Source organism: Lissotriton helveticus, chromosome 10 (assembly GCF_964261635.1).
Source record: "Lissotriton helveticus chromosome 10, aLisHel1.1, whole genome shotgun sequence".
NCBI classification, from domain to species: domain Eukaryota; kingdom Metazoa; phylum Chordata; class Amphibia; order Caudata; family Salamandridae; genus Lissotriton; species Lissotriton helveticus.
The window spans coordinates 449,764,836-449,776,994 of NC_136071.1; positions in this window are offsets into that span (position 1 = coordinate 449,764,836).

Sequence of the window (12,159 nt, forward strand, 5' to 3'; positions counted from 1 at the left end):
TTGCTTGTAGCTCATCCTTTCCCTGTCTTTTTACAATCATCGGGCAACGAGAAATGAATAAGCTGGGCTCCTCCTTCTGTAATCGTATTTCCCTTACCCCTTCTTCCTCCCTGCCATCTTCCCTTTACTGTTGTGAAAATAGTGCCAGAGAGCGCAAAGTGCCAATGTAGTCAATGGTCACAGTAGACTGGGAACTAGGTGCTATTTGAGACTGCGGGTCGCATACACCAAGTGGATTGGCCCTGGTGAAAGTCTGGAAATCAAAAAGTATGAAAAAGTCCCACTTCAGAAAGGGAATTTGTCACTTTCTTGAAGAAAAACATTTACATTTCTTCTACATCCCAATGCAGACTAGGACTTTGCCACTTCTTGAGACAATAAATCCTCCCTCCGCAGGGTGCAAGTAAAAGTGCAGCCACCTCATGGAACTGAAGGCTTGATACGTGAAGCAAGTTTGTCCTGCTGCTGCTCAAGAGCTTTGGAAATTTCTCGCAGAAAATTTTCCAAGTTTCAATCCAGAATCTGATGTTGTCATTTTCCAAAGATTGGTATTTCTCTGTGCAGGAGAAAACTGAAATTCAATCTGGCGCTTTGGACATGAAGGACAGGGACTAGGAAGACCAAAGGAACCAGCAATAAGGGCCCACAGAAGACAGAGCAAGAAGGGCTAGATGAAGAGTACTAAGATGGCCAGAAAGATGCAAGACTTAGGAGACCTGGGCTCAGATTACTAAGTGGGGTAAGTTGAATATTAGGAAATGTTCCTGAGTTCCCCGGCCAGAAGCTAGTCTTAGGCTTGTATCTTTGGAGTTCCAATTTCAGGATCTGATTCTCCTGACGCAGATTTTGCAATTTTGCTTGGACTCTGGCAAGGACTTGGGCCATGTCTGCCACAGATGGGGTATCTTCAGATCTTCAGAAAGGGCTTGGGACAAATCTGGAGGGTCAATAGGATCATGGGACACCATCTTTGCTTGGGCAGACTCATTTTTTGTGGGCCAGGCTTTCTGACACACCAAGGGCCACTCGTGAAAATCCCCAGGACTTCTGTGGAAGCCAAGATCTTCCACCACTTCCCCCTTGAGGTTAATCCTTAGCAACAGGAATCAGTTCTGTGGAAGAAATTCAGTCAGGTAGAAGATAAACTAAAGATGAAGGCAACAATATTCTGTCTTCAACCGACCGAGGTGCAAGCAGATGAAAAACTGCCATTGAGAAGCAAGGCACTCTAGGGTAAACTCCTTGATGTATTAGAGGCCAAGCATGGCTGCCACATTCTAGTCCACATTTGTTTTTGTTTGAAATGTAATTTTCACTATGTAACCAACATACTGATTTGGTAAGATACATCAAACACTTCCAATGTAGGCTTTCATCTTTCATCTTAGAAGCATGAAGCACTTACTAAAACTTGCATTCAATGATGATTACATCAGCAACCCGGAAGCTGTCACTTGGAAGCTGGGGGCTTCAGTATCTCTTGGAATCCATTCTCTTCGAGATATTTCTACAACATTGAACCCTGGAACCTTGTCATTTAACTGGCTTGCCTCTGTCACCTGATTACAACCGTCTTTCTCTCATCTCCACTCAAAGCTCCAGCTACTTCGGCCCATTACACAGTCACAGAGGCACACGATGAGGTGGTGAGACGGGTGGAGGGGGTGGGGTGGAGCATGGGAGGTAAGCGTGGGGGTTTAATAATAAAATTAAACACTTACCTGAAGCTGCCGGTCACATCGCCCCTTGTGCTTCAGTGTTCTACTGCTTCCTGGTCCCCACAGACATTAGGACAGCAGCAGAGACTCCCTGTGAAAATCCAGCGCTGCTCTCATGCTATGAGAGCAGCGCAGGGATTGGCCTGATCCGCCTGCTTTGATGCTCCTCTCAGGACAGGGATTATGTGCTGTTTCTCCAACCCGGCTGTTCAATACAGCCCAGTTGGAGAAACCTAATTGTGCATGTGTGTTTGGCCTGCCTGCGATGGCCGGCCAAAGCACAGGCACACTTATAAGTGCACAAATGCGTCAACCTCCACACTCCCATTGCCCTGGTCCCCTCCCTTCCTACACATGCTGACTCAAAGCCAGCAAAGGAAAAACAGAACGATTATAGTATATCATTTTATTTTTCACCTGCTGGCTCTGAGCCGGTGGGGCGACAGTCATCCGCCATTGCGTAGGAGCTGCTCCTGCACAGTCATCATGTTAGTGCACAAGCCGGCGCCTCTTGTTTATGGTTTCTACTTTCTTCAAGGACGCCCTTAAAGTTAGAAATTAAATGAGGAAAGTTTAGCAACAGAAAAAGGCAAAAGGACCCCCAAGTGGACTCAGATTTATTTCTACAATCCTTGTTTGATATTTTCTGAAGGATGTGCACCCAAGACACTCTCTAAATGAACCTTTTTTAAAAAGAGTAGTATTTCAGCAAAGTTAAATTTGACCTCGCAGAGAGTAGAAGGGTAAACTTGATCGTGGTCTCCAGAAGAGGGTTTAGGGATTGTGGAGGTAGGTTGCAAGCAACTGAAGGGGGAAAGGTGCAAGAAAGGCATGCTCGAGCTGATTGTAAACCATTCACGTATGGCTGCCTAAAGTGACTGTGTTGTTTTTATGCCTGGGCGGTTAACTCCGCTCCGTTCGCAGAGTTTGCGGAGTTTTCTGCACTCCACACTCCGCGGAGCTCGCGCGTAGTGCAGCGGAGTTTTTTCCCCACTTGCACCTTGGAATGGTTAGTTCACGATCGCGAGCTGCCGCTCGGGGAGAATTTCTACCTGAGCAGCAGGAAAACAGTATTATGATGTTACAACGCATGCTTTTACACCGCATTCCTTTATAATGCAAGTTCTGACAACGACTTGCTGTGGGGGTGCGCTGGAGTTTGGAATGGTATAATTTACTATTCCAACTCCATTCTGTGGAATAGTAGGGAAGGTGTTAGGGATAAATCCAACACATTATACCCCCTACAGCAAGCCATTTTCATTGTAATGGCATGCAGGGTAAACGCATGTATTGTAAAGTATGCATTATAATGGTTGTTTCTCAGGTAAACCAGCATGAACAGCAGTTCAGACTGCACTCTGCCACTTGCCCACTTGCGGAACTCCGCAGAGTTTTTTTTGTCACTTCGCGGAGTTCTGCGCAGCAAAACTCCGCAACCTACGCCCAGGCCTCGTTCTTTTGCCACAAAGTACCTTTCCTGGCAGAAGGAGTGAACCTTACCACTAGAACTTGAGGGGTCATGCTCAAAAGGATCGACACACCCACACCTGTCATTTCTTTCCACAGGAGCGCCAGGTACACCAGAACCATCTCTCTTCCAACACAATCTTCCCCCTAGGGTCAGTCATTGTTATGTTATTTGTAGATTGCATAATCATTCGGTGGGGGTATCCTGGTGCTGAGCAGGTATGAGGCTAGCCAAACCTAGTGCCTAGTGTGACTGCTCGAAGAGCCTGGTCTTCAGCTTCTTGCGACATTCAAGAAAGGAGGAGGAGGGCTCGTATGTGAACCGCAGGTAGCTCCATGCTTTAGGGGATATGTAGAAGAACGCTCCACCATCTGGATTGTTTTTCTGTTTGAGTGGCATGTGTGCAAAGAGGAGTACGGAAGAGCAGAGCCATCTAGAAGGTTTGTGAAAGCAGCTGTGATTGTTGAGTTATGCTGAGCCAGTGTTATATAGTGCTTTTAAACTGTGGGTGAGAAGTTTGAGTTGTGCTCATTTGTGTATGGGGAGCCAGTCGAATACCTTCAGGTGTAGTGTGATGTGATTGTAGCCTGGGAGGTTAAAAGTGCTTCTGGCCACTGAGTTCGGAACACTGCGTACCTTTCTGTGGAGTTTGTTGTTGATTCTGGTACAGAGAGAACTCCTATAATCCAGCTAGCTTGTGGCAAGGGTGTGTGTGTGTGATGGTTTTCTGGGTGCTAATTGGGAGGCATTTGAAAATCTTCCTCAGCATCTTTAAGGTATAGAAGCATGAGGCAGTGACAGCGTTGACTTGGGTAGTAATGTCGAGCTTGTTGATGATGATCCCGAGGTTCTCGCAGGGTGGTAGTGGTGGTTGTCAGTCCTAGCTTTTTTGGCCAATAGTTGGAGTCTCGCTGTGAAGTGCTGTTCTTGAAGATAACAATTTCGGTCTTATCCATGCTCAGCTTCAGACTGTTGGTCTTCATCCAGTGGGCAATTTCAGTCATACAGACATTGAATTTGATCAAGGCAGTTGGTGTCTTGTCCATGGATCTTTCCAATCAGGAAGGAGCAGATCCATTGGAGTGCATGTCCTTGATTTCAATGACATGTAGTAGTTGGATGTGGTGGGAGACTGTGTCAAATGCAGCAGAGACATCCAGTAGGATGCATGCCACTGTGTCTCCTCCATTTAGAGTCATGCAGCTGACATCTGTGGCAGCGATGAGGGCAGTTTCCATGCTGTGGTTGGATTTGAAACCAGACCGAGTGGTGTTGAGGAGTTATTGGGTATTGAGGTATTAGGTTTGGCATCTGTTGAGGATTTGTTCTAATACCTTGATCCGGAATGGTACCAGGAGACTGGTCTGTAGTTAGCACGCATTGAAGGGTCCCTTGATGGTTTCTTCAGCAATGTGAGGACAGTTACATGTTTTTTAGCACCTGGGAAGATCACAGTGGGAGTGAGCATGGCACTGATGGGTTGTAGGTCTCTGGAGTAGGCTGGTGGAACCCCTGAGCGGATGGACTTCGTGGTATCGGTGGCATCCTTTGAGGTAATGACATACCATATGGTTAGCATTTGTTCTTTGGACAAGTTTGGGAGGTGTTTGGCGTGGTCTGTCGGATCCCGTGCGGGTTGAAGTTGCTGTAACTGACAGTGATTTTGTTTCTGAAGAATTAAGACATATTGTTGCAGAGGTCCTATGAAGGGAGAGCTTGAGTTGGAGGCAGCCGCTAGTGAGGTGCAATCCTTCACATTGTCAGAGATGTATTTGCTTCTTTTGGTGCCGGCAAGGATACAGTTCGCACGAGCGCCACGATTGGTGGCTCCAAACATTTGGTGGTTGCATCTCAGGGTGGGTGTGAATGTGCTCCTGTCTGCATTGTCTTGGCTGAGTCTTCATTTGCCCTCCAATAATTTGCAGTGGCATTTCATCAGTCTGAGTTTCTTTATGTTCCAACTGGCATAGGGTCCTGATCTTTTTGTATTGCTGTATTTGCGGCGGGCCAAAGAGATGGCGCAGGAGGTGATCCCTTGTTGAAATTCTTGTTGGCTTTGGGGAGGTTGCTGCAGTGTAGTGGACGGTGGTTGTTGAGAGCAGTGTTTCAGTCTTTGCCGGCTATGCTATTCCAGTTTAGGTGGGTTGGTCTGGCAGTGGTATATGTGCATTGGACACAGTGTGCGGAGGAGGAAGCTGAACTTGAACAAGGGTGTGGTCTATTCAGGAGACCTGTGTGGGCTTGTTGTCTCAGATGCTGTTGAAGGTAGTGAAAATAGGGTCGAGGAGATGTCCGGCAAAGTGGGAAGGCCAGTTGCTTGTTGGGTGAAGCCCTTGCTTCCACGGTCTTCAATGAGTGCTTTTGAGTTGGGTTTAGCTTGGTATTCCAGGAGGATGCTTAGGTCTCTGAGTAGCATGTAAATGCTATTGTCAAGGATGAGTCATGCAAAATAGTCCTCAATCATGTCGGTGAAGAGGGTGCGAGGTGCCAGTGGTCTGTAGATGAGAGTGCTGCTTAGGGTGAAGTTGGCTGTGACATGGAGCTTGAATGACAGGTGTTCCATGTTGGAGGATGACATATCGATGTAGGTGGTGATGGTCATTTCACCTCGAGGTTTGTGAAGTCTGTCTTTCCTGGCATTCTTGTAGCTGGGGAGATGGCTGTGGTGATGTCAGGTGCTGATGCAGGGTTCAGCCAAATTTCTGTTTTCTGACATTAGAAGTCAGGGTGGCAGGATGCTGATTGAGTGAGACACCAGCCCTGCAGTAGGTGCTCCCTGAGGGACTGTGTTGGGCAGACAGCTTCACAATCTCATTGGTGTTTCTCTCTTTTATGGAACGAAGCTGGCCTGAGCCTCAGTCACAGCTGAGTTTAGATCACTTTCGATCAGAAGTTCAGAAATTGGCCTTGAAAGCCCTGAGCTGGGAGCTCACCCTACCACCATCTCACCCTCTGACGGAACTAACATCCTAACTCATTGTTGTCAGTCGTCTCTTCTGATGCTAAGGATTAACCTCAAGGGGAATTGGTGGAAGATCCTCGCTTCCACAGGAGTCCTGGGAATTATTCAGGATACAAGTACTCTGAATGACTTTATAATAGAAACTATAAATTTAGCCCATGCCCATGAGGATGTACCTTGATCAGCTCCACTGACAAAGCCTATCCTTCTGTAACCACAAGAAATACATACTGTTTTGAATTTCCTGATAGAAGAATGAAAAGTCTTGATGGCTGCCCAATGTACTTTAAGAATAGTCACCGTCAACCCCTTGTGAAAACCCTCTAGTAAAAAATCCATAACTCTGAGAGGAGAACATTACATAGATTGGACTTCCTTGTACAAACACTAAGATTGAAAATAAACCTAGTGGTGTGTTTACACCTTATGAGGTGGAAGTCTACCTGGACTGCAGGTCGGTCAGGGCAGCCTCACTGGAGAGCACCAAGCTGAGTAATGTGGTCCTCTCATCTGCCAGAAAGCTCTAACCTTGTTGTCTGGATACCACGGGAGCAGTCTGACACCCCTAACGGCTGAACATGCACGATATATGGTGTTCAGCAGTAGAAATGGGGAAAGAGGGAAGACAAAGGGGAAACATCCTTTACCACGCGGATTTTACTCCGCGTGGCTTTTAGAACGCGTCCGTTACAACGCAAGTCGTAACCACGACTTGCGCTCGAGGGCGCTTCAGGATTAAGAATAGTATATTTACTATTCCAACACCTTCCCTAGTGTCCACGGGGACTGGTGTTAGAATAGTAAATTATAATATTCTAAATCCGCGCCCCCAACGCAAGTCGTTGTAACGACTTGCGTTGTAAGGGACGCGTTGTAAAGGAACACGTTGTGACAGTACGCGTCGTACCGTCATACATCCAAGACAAAGGCTCTGCATCTCAGAAGTCTGTCTCTTCACTCTGCTGGGCACTGACCTCTGCACATTGGAATGAGTATCTAAATGAAAAACATCATATCTTAATAACCTGCCATGAATATTCTGCATCTAACTTTCATATTGAAAGGATGTACATTAAAGATAACTGTTGGAACAAATATGAATGTCTGTGGGCAGGTGACATGCATCAAAGAGCAAGAATAAAACAAGGAAGGAAGACCAAGGGATGATAGAACATTTCTAATTTTTACTATTAAGCATGGGAAAGTGGTTATTGAAAGGGGCCCAGACTTTTCCTCCTCCTCTTTACTCTAGGTCTTTTGAGTTAAAGACCTCTTAGTTCATCTTAAAAGCAATAAAAGAGAATCCTCCTAAATTGATGTATTTTCTCAATTGTGTGCACTGTCGTCTTAACACCTGCTGTACAGACGCGTTTTCATGTGTGGGTGAGTTTTTATTTTATTTTAAGCTGTGAGTGCACAGTGCAGGTGAGGGTACGTCACCACTTGGCCTGCCCTCTGACCTGGCTTTATCTCCTGATCAGCATGGCAGCCCACCACTCTAAGGACCAATTATAGGCAACTGACAACAGGAGGAAAGGATGATCCAATAAATCGGACAATACCAGTATGTCAGGGGGTATCGAACGACCGTACATAATGAATGGTTTTTGGGGGCCCAAGGCCCTGCATTAGCTCAGATTTTGCAGACTTTCAAAAAACGTGGCTTCCCTTGTGTTCTTTCCCGAGTGCTGCTCGTGTTTGCCGCCCCTGATTATCCACACAGTGCGCCCCTCTGCAGCCGCCTCATTATGTCGAAATTATTGAATATCACGATTGATGGTTGTATTTTCACAAGAGCTTTGGAGATCGCGGGCCACGAGCGATGGGCCTGCTAGTTCCTCTGTCCAGCTCCTCCCTCGGGGATCGTAAATACTTGCGTGAAAGAATTGTGATTTCATGTTCAAGAACAGCAAGGCAGGACGCTTCATCCGCTCCCTCGAAGCGGCACAGACAAGCAGCCTCAGCTGTACATGAAATAGTCAAAAGAGAGTGACTTTTTCGCCTGAAAGAGTCTGTGCACACCTGCAGGGAAAGAGGCAAATAAACAAAGGAGAAGATGATTTAAATAGCCAGTGGGCAGAAGAGACAGGAATCAATGATCCGGAAACCCACCTGGCCTCTCAGCCCACCAGTCTGTCAGAAATAAACTTCAGTGGCACTGACCTGCTGAAGCAGAAGAGCCGGAGTCTGGAGTCCTGGCAAATGTGAGGCACGATAGAAAGAGATCTGTAGCAAGGGGGATAGTGGAAAGTAAGATAACATTCATTGGTGAAACTGATGAAACCAATAGGCCTCGCCTTTAGAAGGCAAGTGCCAGCCTGATGTCTTTGACAATGCTTGTTCTCATTGACATTCCATGCGCATTTTATTGTTTAGATGACTGTACGAAACTGGGTTATCGGTTAAGAGGGTAAGTACTCCCCTCAAGTATTGATCACAATCCTTGCCAGGGTGAACCCTTAAAGTCACTAAATTAACTTGAGCTCAACCTGGAGATAGTTGTGGCACAGAGCAAACAAGCTTATCTTAGAGTCAATTTGTAAAGATTTATGCAGAAATAAAAAAGTAATATTGCTAGACTGCAAAACATTGCTCAGGTTTAAATTACTGAACCCTTTACTGGACGTAACAAGAATGGTGCTGACATTAGTTGTGCTGGACTACCATCCACCCCGTCTAATAACCCACTTTGTCATTAAGAGTGAAGAAATATGCTTGCACATTCACAAACTGCATTGACATAGCTGAGATAAGACAGGAAAGGAAGCTCAAACCCCATCTCCACCTTTTCTACTTGAAAGAACATGAATTACTAAATGTATAGCAGAGCTGGTATCTGCTTTGTTAACAGCTCTCTGATTATTAGTAGGCGTGGGCGGGAAACTTTGCTCTGCTCGTGGAGTTTGTGGATTTTTCCCACTCCGCGCTCTGCGTAGAGTGTGGAGTTCTGAAAAAGCTCTATGGAGTGGCGAGGAGCAGAGCGTTTTTCTCTCTTGTGGCTCACCAACATTAAGTTAGTGAGCATGAGCGAATAAAATCCAACGCTAGATTTCTCAATGGGGCGGTCGCGGCAGGTCGCTACCACTTCCATTGAGAAAGCTGCTGCTCAAGTTGAGTAGAACATCTACTCGAGTGGCCGACAGAAGCTGTGCCCTCTTGCTCTCTACATGGTGTTGTTCGCATTGATTTTACAGCACGAGACAAATGCCTGGCGCTAAAAATAGCACAAGCAGCTTGACTTACCTCACTCCGCTGCTTGCGGAACTCTTCTTACAACATAAGGACTACTGTCTACATCAGGGATGCTAAAACTATTACATTCTGGTAATCTTCATGACCCCTCCTCGTGACATTCTGCTGATATCAATCAATGATAAATGTGCAGCAGGTGCGATACAATATACTATGGAGGGAGAGATGGACTTGTGACGAAAAGGATGAGGAGGTAACTAGGTTCATTACCCCTTCATCCATCCTCCTTGTCACAGTTATTACTAATTAAGGATGTAACATAGTGATATGGCTGTGTTGTTGGTTTATTGTAGAACATCAGGTTCCAGGTGTGGAATCTGAGGTCATGAGGGCTCTTGGTGGTGTGTGGGGACTCCTGAGAAAGGAACGGATTGGCAAAGATGTCAGATACTGGGGACAACTGCAGTATGCTCTTCAGGCAATTTACCTATGCAATACAGTGTATGTTGTTCAACCTACAGGTGTGGACCATACATGTGACAAGTGGCGATGAGCTTGCCTGAAGAGAAACCTATGATGTTGTGACAGCATGGGGTGCTTTCAAATACTAGATGGAACTTCATGCAATGAAACAATACGGAGAAGTTTTACTATGAGATTTATTTTGAGATCAGATGAGTACTATCAAGATCACCTCTGTGTTTGCCAGCTCGTTGCGGTGAGTGCTTTGACAGTTGAAGTCTGGACATTGAGTGGGTGACTATTGATACTGCACACATGCACTAAGTCCACTTCTCTGTTTACATTTGTGTGTGGCTGCACATGGTAAGCGCATGCATGCATCAACATTGGAACTTGCGATGTCGCAACGCCATGTTGATGGTATCAAGTGGATTACTCACCATGCATCTACGCAACGTGGTTTGTGTAATTGTGGGTAAAGTTTCCTGCCCATCTTTAAGGAAGTGTTTCAATTGAAGTGAATTTGAAGTGTTTCTGCTTTTAAGTGGAAGTGTCGACATAACCAGTCATACAGCAGTGAGAGGAGAAAGGAAAAAAAAAGAATAATGTAATAAAGGTGAGCAACAGTTGTTGTGCAGCTTCTGGCAGAATTCCTGTTGTTGGAGTGTTGAGCTTTGAAGTTTCAACTGTGTATAATTACGAATTTTAGGGAGGAGTACCTGCTCTCCACTGGTTTTAAAGCTTTTACCAGCTTTTAGGAAAAATAAAAAACAAGAGGAACACAGTTTTATGAGAGATGGGGTTAATTTGTCACTGGGGATGTGACATTACAACGCATGCTTTTACCATGCATGCCTTTACAACGCGGTTTTTACAACGCAAACCTTTACAACGCATAGCGCTTTGGGGTGCTGGATAGTGAATAGTTTAATTTACTATTCCAACTCCAGTCCTCGTGGACACTAGGGAAGGTGTTGGATAGTAAATTAAACTTATTCCCTATCCTAGAGCGCCCCCCAGCGCAATGCGTTGTAATGGTTTGCATTGTAAAAGTTGCGTCGTAAAGGCACTGCGTGGTAAAAGTTGCGTTGTAAAGGATGTTTCCCGTCACTGGTGAAGTGTGGACAGTGGACTAGCCCTAATACTAGGAACATAATATTGTTACATTCCTTGGGTCCCATGGGGCTTAAGGTGTATTCTCAAACTACTAAATGAGTTGTGATGGGAGAGGTGAATGTTTTTAATGCTACCATTTTAGATTTAGATCATCATTATGCACACATAGTTAGCATGGGTAATATCAGGTACAAGTTCTTTCTGAGGAAGCAGGGAAAAAATGAAACTGCGGATGAGTATGTTGCTGTACTTAAGAAATAAGCTTTAGATTGCAAATTTGGGATTCTACAAGATGACCTAATTAGGTGCCAACTAGAAAAGCATGCAAATTGTTCTGCCATGTAGGCGAGCTTGTGGGGCAATCGGATTCTGAGTTAAATGATGTTTTAGCAATAGTTTGCAAGGTAGAGGTATCAAGCAGGTGTGCAGGAGCATTACAAATAGAAGTGAAGGAGCATGAGATTGTGAGAAAAATTCAAAATAAAAACATGACAACCAAATACCCGGTAAAGGACACATAGGCAAGAGAAAAAAACAGGTGTTACAGATGTGATAGTAAAGATAATTTAGCTTATGGCAAAAATTGCCCAGCAGCCACACAAAAATGTAACAATTGTGGCATTACAGGACATTTTGCAAATGTTTGTAGGAGTAAAAAGACATTGTTAAGTTTGTGAATGAATCAACAAACAAGGAAGAGGATGAAAGCTTGGAAGGTGAAAATGAGAGTTTTAACAACCGTAAATTTAATCCACACTGACTTAGGTGGCTTTCTCCTGTCACATTATTCCAGTGGCCCTGGTTATAATGCATTTTAACAAAATAAAGGAACTTCCTAACTCAAATTCAGGTAATTTACAAGGCAGGTCAACAAGTGCAGAAGCCACTTGATAGGCAGAACCATCACGTATTTCCTTACAGCAGATATGTAAGGCAGACTGTCAACATGTACAGTCCACTCTCGTAGGTTGAACAATGTATACTTTATTGCATAAGGAAATTGCCTGACGAGCATCTGACACCACTGCTAATCCGTTCCTTTCTCCTGAGTCCCCACGCACCACCATGAACCATCAAGACCACAGGTTCCACACCTGCAACCTGATGTCGTAAAATGAGCCCACAACACTCCCCTAGTTATAAATATGAATTAGCTAACTCACACAACAACACAGCCCCTCCTATAAAACATGAATTAGCTATTCTTAAACAGATTACATTTAGTAAAAGCAAAAACA